This window comes from Balaenoptera borealis (assembly GCF_965194805.1).
Source record: "Balaenoptera borealis genome assembly, contig: HAP1_SCAFFOLD_370, whole genome shotgun sequence".
Taxonomy (NCBI): domain Eukaryota; kingdom Metazoa; phylum Chordata; class Mammalia; order Artiodactyla; family Balaenopteridae; genus Balaenoptera; species Balaenoptera borealis.
This window is the reverse complement of record NW_028123823.1, coordinates 376550-384736: the sequence shown is the minus strand read 5'-3', so window position 1 is coordinate 384736 and position 8187 is coordinate 376550.

Sequence of the window (8187 nt, the reverse complement as noted above, 5' to 3'; positions counted from 1 at the left end):
ATGCATGTTTTCAATGTAGGAAGATGCCCTTGAACCTGGAGATTTGGGACCCATGGGATGGGTACCACGCCGTATTACTTTAAAGGGTCTGCGTTTGCTCACCCAACCTCACCAAACCTCTCAGCCCCAAGAGTGTCCACCCTTATGTCTGAATCAGCTGTGGGTCTAGATATGGTCAATCCAGGTGGCATCACAGCCCCTGAACGAATTTTGTAAGAATTTCTCTCTCTTTCACTGTCTTTGTTTCACGGGTTTTGAAACGTAATTGATTTTTATAATGGGGTTTGGCTGCTTTTCACTGCTGTGTTTATGCCGCTTTACACGCACTTGACTCACTTACAGAGAGATATCAATACATAGGTTTGAAGATACTTACTAGTCAGATATATTCTTGGGCGGTGAATAGGGGGTGTTGAGTCCAGTTCACTGAGCAAGGAGTAGGTCTTGTCTATTACATATTGGGTTTATGGAACGGTATCTGAGCTAATTTGAAACCCTTGTTTTATGCATCACCCCACCTCACCTTTCCCGTTAAGCAGCCATAGTGTGTTTTCTAAACGTGTGACTCTGTTCTGTTTTGTAATTCAGTTCAAGGGTAGCGGTTTTGACATTCCCTCTATAAGTGATATCTCATGATAAGTGTCTTTTTCTGTGTGACTTATTTCACTTAGAATGGTCGTACCTAAATCCACTCATCATGCTGATACTAGCCTTATGACGTTGATTTCATGGCTGAGTGATATTCCATTGTACATAAGGACCGCAACTTCTTTATCCATTCTTCTCTTTCCTGGGATATTTAAGGTGTAACGAAGTGGAGGTTCTTGTCAACAGAGTAGCCCAAAACTTTGGGGTGCCTGTGTCTTGCTGATTTTTAGTTTTCCCAATTTATACGCCCATGAGAGGAAGTGCCCTATGGTCTCTAAGCTGAGTTTTTTAGATGTTTCAGGACACACCGTACACTTCTCCAGAGTGGCTGTTAGCAATTTACATCCCGCCCATCAGCGTAGCAAGGCTCCCATTTCTCCAAGGCCTGTCCAGCATTTCTGGTTTTGACACTTTATTCATCATGGCCCTTTTGACCGATGGGAAGCGAGACTTCTTTGTAGCGCTGATTTGCCTTTCCAGGTTGCTTGGTTGGCCAAAAAGGGCGTATGCGTTTTTTCCTGAATATATTCAGGAAAAAACGCATACGCCCTTTTTGGCCAAGGGCATCATTGTCGAGGTTTTGCCGCTTTTCCTGTGCTTTAAAGGCGATTCGAATCTACCTCCTGAAATCTGTTTCCTGCAATTCTGCCCTGATTTCAAATCCTCTTCGTTGCCTTCCCTCAATATATTTGTGGGCGAGAGTTATCATTTCTAAGTCTGCAGGTTTGTGAATTGCAGTGCCCCTGAGCTCCATTCTTCAACTCGCTTTCTTGGGAGCTGGCCGCAAAAGCGCAGGATTGCTTCAGGCCGTATTCTGGTTCCTGGAGGAAGGCTGAGCCTGTGGTTAATTCTTCTTCCTGATGGGAAAATAGAATGACCTGTGCCTGCCCCAACACCTAGAGCTAGTCTCTCATTGGTTCCCCCTCTTCCCGTTCATCCTCAGGACAATTTGCAACCTGTACGGAACAGGAGGATAAAGGTGCTGATTCTCCAAGGAGGGAAATTGCTAGTAAAGCGGCTGGAATGGCGAACCGGAGCACAAGGAGATGAGAAATGAGGTGCGTTTTAGAAACCTTTCCCGATCACACGGTGTACCATCTTCGGGGTTTCTCATGCATGTTTTCAATGTAGGACGATGCCCTTGAACCTGGAGATTTGGGACCCATGGGATGGGTACCACGCCGAATTACTTTAAAGGGTCTGCGTTAGCTCAGCCTACCTCACCAAACCTCTCAGCCCCACGAGTGTCCACCCTTATGTCTCAATCAGCTGTGGGTCTAGATATGGTCAATCCAGGTGGCATCACAGCCCCTGAACGAATTTTGTAAGAATTTCTCTCTCTTTCACTGTCTTTGTTTCACGGGTTTTGAAAAGTAATTGATTTTTATAATGGGGTTGAGCTGCTTTTCACTGCTGTGTTTATGCCGCTTTACACCCACTTGACTCACTTACAGAGAGATATCAATACATAGGTTTTAAGATTCTTACTAGTCAGATATATTCTTGGGCGGTGAATAGGGGGTGTTGAGTCCAGTTCACTGAGCAAGGAGTAGGTCTTGTCTATTACATATTGGGTTTCTGGAACGGTATCTGAGCTAATTTGAAACCCTTGTTTTATGCATCACCCCACCTCACCTTTCCCGTTAAGCAGCCATAGTGTGTTTTCTAAACGTGTGACTCTGTTCTGTTTTGTAATTCAGTTCAAGGGTAGCGGTTTTGACATTCCCTCTATAAGTGATATCTCATGATAAGTGTCTTTTTCTGTGTGACTTATTTCACTTAGAATCGTCGTACCTAAATCCACTCATCATGCTGCTACTAGCCTTATGACGTTGATTTCATGGCTGAGTGATATTCCATTGTACATAAGGACCACAACTTCTTTATCCATTCTTCTCTTTCCTGGGATATTTAAGGTGTAACGAAGTGGAGGTTCTTGTCAACAGAGCAGCCCAAAACTTTGGGGTGCCTGTGTCTTGCTGATTTTTAATTTTCCCAATTTATACGCCCATGAGAGGAAGTGCCCTATGGTCTCTAAGCTGAGTTTTTTAGATGTTTCAGGACACACCGTACACTTCTCCAGTGTGGCTGTTGGCAATTTACATCCCGCCCATCAGCGTAGCAAGGCTCCCATTTCTCCAAGGCCTGTCCAGCATTTCTGGTTTTGACACTTTATTCATCATGGCCCTTTTGACCGATGGGAAGCGAGACTTCTTTGTAGCGCTGATTTGCCTTTCCAGGTTGCTTGGTTGGCCAAAAAGGGCGTATGCGTTTTTTCCTGAATATATTCAGGAAAAAACGCATACGCCCTTTTTGGCCAAGGGCATCATTGTCGAGGTTTTGCCGCTTTTCCTGTGCTTTAAAGGCGATTCGAATCTACCTCCTGAAATCTGTTTCCTGCAATTCTGCCTTGCTTTCAAATCCTCTTCGTTGCCTTCCCTCAATATATTTGTGGACGAGAGTTATCATTTCTAAGTCTGCAGGTTTGTGAATTGCAGTGCCCCTGAGCTCCATTCTTCAACTCGCTTTCTTGGGAGCTGGCCGCAAAAGCGCAGGATTGCTTCAGGCCGTATTCTGGTTCCTGGCGGCAGGCTGAGCCTGTGGTTAATTCTTCTTCCTGATGGGAAAATAGAATGACCTGTGCCTGCCCCAACACCTAGAGCTAGTCTCTCATTGGTTCCCCCTCTTCCCGTTCATCCTCAGGACAATTAGCAACCTGTACGGAACAGGAGGATAAAGGTGCTGATTCTCCAAGGAGGGAGATTGCTAGTAAAGCGGCTGGAATGGCGAACCGGAGCGCAAGGAGATGAGAAATGAGGTGCGTTTTAGAAACCTTTCCCGATCACACGGTGTACCATCTTCGGGGTTTCTCATGCATGTTTTCAATGTAGGACGATGCCCTTGAACCTGGAGATTTGGGACCCATGGGATGGGTACCACGCCGTATTACTTTAAAGGGTCTGCGTTTTCTCACCCAACCTCACCAAACCTCTCAGCCCCAAGAGTGTCCACCCTTATGTCTCAATCAGCTGTGGGTCTAGATATGGTCAATCCAGGTGGCATCACAGCCCCTGAACGAATTTTGTAAGAATTTCTCTCTCTTTCACTGTCTTTGTTTCACGGGTTTTGAAACGTAATTGATTTTTATAATGGGGTTTAGCTGCTTTTCACTGCTGTGTTTATGCCGCTTTACACCCATTTGACTCACTTACAGAGAGATATCAATACATAGGTTTTAAGATTCTTACTAGTCAGATATATTCTTGGGCGGTGAATAGGGGGTGTTGAGTCCAGTTCACTGAGCAAGGAGTAGGTCTTGTCTATTACATATTGGGTTTCTGGAACGGTATCTGAGCTAATTTGAAATCCGTGTTTTATGCATCACCCCACCTCACCTTTCCCGTTAAGCAGCCATAGTGTGTTTTCTAAACGTGTGACTCTGTTCTGTTTTGTAATTCAGTTCAAGGGTAGCGGTTTTTACATTCCCTCTATAAGTTATATCTTATGATAAGTGTCTTTTTCTGTGTGACTTATTTCACTTAGAATCGTCATACCTAAATCCACTCATCATGCTGCTACTAGCCTTATGACATTGATTTCATGGCTGAGTGATATTCCATTGTACATAAGGACCGCAACTTCTTTATCCATTCTTCTCTTTCCTGGGATATTTAAGGTGTAGCGAAGTGGAGGTTCTTGTCAACAGAGTAGCCCAAAACTTTGAGGTGCCTGTGTCATGCTGATTTTTAGTTTTCCCACTTTATACTCCCATGAGTGGAAGTGCGCTATGCTCTCTAAGCTGAGTTTTTTAGATGTTTCAGGACACACTGTACACTTCTCCAGAGTGGCTGTTGGCAATTTACATCCCGCCCATCAGCGTAGCAAGGCTCCCATTTCTCCATGGCCTGTCCTGCATTTCTGGTTTTGACACTTTATTCAGCATGGCCCTTTTGACCGATGGGAAGCGAGACTTCTTTGTAGCGCTGATTTGCCTTTCCAGGTTGCTTGGTTGGCCAAAAAGGGCGTATGCGTTTTTTCCTGAATATATTCAGGAAAAAACGCATACGCCCTTTTTGGCCAAGGGCATCATTGTCGAGGTTTTGCCGCTTTTCCTGTGCTTTAAAGGCGATTCGAATCTACCTCCTGAAATCTGTTTCCTGCAATTCTGCCTTGCTTTCAAATCCTCTTCGTTGCCTTCCCTCAATATATTTGTGGACGAGAGTTATCATTTCTAAGACTGCAGGTTTGTGAATTGCAGTGCCCCTGAGCTCCATTCTTCAACTCGCTTTCTTGGGAGCTGGCCGCAAAAGCGCAGGATTGCTTCAGGCCGTATTCTGGTTCCTGGCGGCAGGCTGAGCCTGTGGTTAATTCTTCTTCCTGATGGGAAAATAGAATGACCTGTGCCTGCCCCAACACCTAGAGCTAGTCTCTCATTGGTTCCCCCTCTTCCCGTTCATCCTCAGGACAATTTGCAACCTGTATGGAACAGGAGGATAAAGGTGCTGATTCTCCAAGGAGGGAGATTGCTAGTAAAGCGGCTGGAATGGCGACCCGGAGCACAAGGAGATGAGAAATGAGGTGCGTTTTAGAAACCTTTCCCGATCACACGGTGTACCATCTTCGGGGTTTCTCATGCATGTTTTCAATGTAGGACGATGCCCTTGAACCTGGAGATTTGGGACCCATGGGATGGGTACCACGCCGAATTACTTTAAAGGGTCTGCGTTAGCTCAGCCAACCTCACCAAACCTCTCAGCCCCACGAGTGTCCACCCTTATGTCTCAATCAGCTGTGGGTCTAGATATGGTCAATCCAGGTGGCATCACAGCCCCTGAACGAATTTTGTAAGAATTTCTCTCTCTTTCACTGTCTTTGTTTCACGGGTTTTGAAAAGTAATTGATTTTTATAATGGGGTTGAGCTGCTTTTCACTGCTGTGTTTATGCCGCTTTACACCCACTTGACTCACTTACAGAGAGATATCAATACATAGGTTTTAAGATTCTTACTAGTCAGATATATTCTTGGGCGGTGAATAGGGGGTGTTGAGTCCAGTTCACTGAGCAAGGAGTAGGTCTTGTCTATTACATATTGGGTTTCTGGAACGGTATCTGAGCTAATTTGAAACCCTTGTTTTATGCATCACCCCACCTCACCTTTCCCGTTAAGCAGCCATAGTGTGTTTTCTAAACGTGTGACTCTGTTCTGTTTTGTAATTCAGTTCAAGGGTAGCGGTTTTGACATTCCCTCTATAAGTGATATCTCATGATAAGTGTCTTTTTCTGTGTGACTTATTTCACTTAGAATCGTCGTACCTAAATCCACTCATCATGCTGCTACTAGCCTTATGACGTTGATTTCATGGCTGAGTGATATTCCATTGTACATAAGGACCACAACTTCTTTATCCATTCTTCTCTTTCCTGGGATATTTAAGGTGTAACGAAGTGGAGGTTCTTGTCAACAGAGCAGCCCAAAACTTTGGGGTGCCTGTGTCTTGCTGATTTTTAGTTTTCCCAATTTATACGCCCATGAGAGGAAGTGCCCTATGGTCTCTAAGCTGAGTTTTTTAGATGTTTCAGGACACACCGTACACTTCTCCAGTGTGGCTGTTGGCAATTTACATCCCGCCCATCAGCGTAGCAAGGCTCCCATTTCTCCAAGGCCTGTCCAGCATTTCTGGTTTTGACACTTTATTCATCATGGCCCTTTTGACCGATGGGAAGCGAGACTTCTTTGTAGCGCTGATTTGCCTTTCCAGGTTGCTTGGTTGGCCAAAAAGGGCGTATGCGTTTTTTCCTGAATATATTCAGGAAAAAACGCATACGCCCTTTTTGGCCAAGGGCATCATTGTCGAGGTTTTGCCGCTTTTCCTGTGCTTTAAAGGCGATTCGAATCTACCTCCTGAAATCTGTTTCCTGCAATTCTGCCTTGCTTTCAAATCCTCTTCGTTGCCTTCCCTCAATATATTTGTGGACGAGAGTTATCATTTCTAAGTCTGCAGGTTTGTGAATTGCAGTGCCCCTGAGCTCCATTCTTCAACTCGCTTTCTTGGGAGCTGGCCGCAAAAGCGCAGGATTGCTTCAGGCCGTATTCTGGTTCCTGGCGGCAGGCTGAGCCTGTGGTTAATTCTTCTTCCTGATGGGAAAATAGAATGACCTGTGCCTGCCCCAACACCTAGAGCTAGTCTCTCATTGGTTCCCCCTCTTCCCGTTCATCCTCAGGACAATTAGCAACCTGTACGGAACAGGAGGATAAAGGTGCTGATTCTCCAAGGAGGGAGATTGCTAGTAAAGCGGCTGGAATGGCGAACCGGAGCGCAAGGAGATGAGAAATGAGGTGCGTTTTAGAAACCTTTCCCGATCACACGGTGTACCATCTTCGGGGTTTCTCATGCATGTTTTCAATGTAGGAAGATGCCCTTGAACCTGGAGATTTGGGACCCATGGGATGGGTACCACGCCGTATTACTTTAAAGGGTCTGCGTTTGCTCACCCAACCTCACCAAACCTCTCAGCCCCAAGAGTGTCCACCCTTATGTCTCAATCAGCTGTGGGTCTAGATATGGTCAATCCAGGTGGCATCACAGCCCCTGAACGAATTTTGTAAGAATTTCTCTCTCTTTCACTGTCTTTGTTTCACGGGTTTTGAAACGTAATTGATTTTTATAATGGGGTTTGGCTGCTTTTCACTGCTGTGTTTATGCCGCTTTACACGCACTTGACTCACTTACAGAGAGATATCAATACATAGGTTTGAAGATACTTACTAGTCAGATATATTCTTGGGCGGTGAATAGGGGGTGTTGAGTCCAGTTCACTGAGCAAGGAGTAGGTCTTGTCTATTACATATTGGGTTTATGGAACGGTATCTGAGCTAATTTGAAACCCTTGTTTTATGCATCACCCCACCTCACCTTTCCCGTTAAGCAGCCATAGTGTGTTTTCTAAACGTGTGACTCTGTTCTGTTTTGTAATTCAGTTCAAGGGTAGCGGTTTTGACATTCCCTCTATAAGTGATATCTCATGATAAGTGTCTTTTTCTGTGTGACTTATTTCACTTAGAATGGTCGTACCTAAATCCACTCATCATGCTGATACTAGCCTTATGACGTTGATTTCATGGCTGAGTGATATTCCATTGTACATAAGGACCGCAACTTCTTTATCCATTCTTCTCTTTCCTGGGATATTTAAGGTGTAACGAAGTGGAGGTTCTTGTCAACAGAGTAGCCCAAAACTTTGGGGTGCCTGTGTCTTGCTGATTTTTAGTTTTCCCAATTTATACGCCCATGAGAGGAAGTGCCCTATGGTCTCTAAGCTGAGTTTTTTAGATGTTTCAGGACACACCGTACACTTCTCCAGAGTGGCTGTTAGCAATTTACATCCCGCCCATCAGCGTAGCAAGGCTCCCATTTCTCCAAGGCCTGTCCAGCATTTCTGGTTTTGACACTTTATTCATCATGGCCCTTTTGACCGATGGGAAGCGAGACTTCTTTGTAGCGCTGATTTGCCTTTCCAGGTTGCTTGGTTGGCCAAAA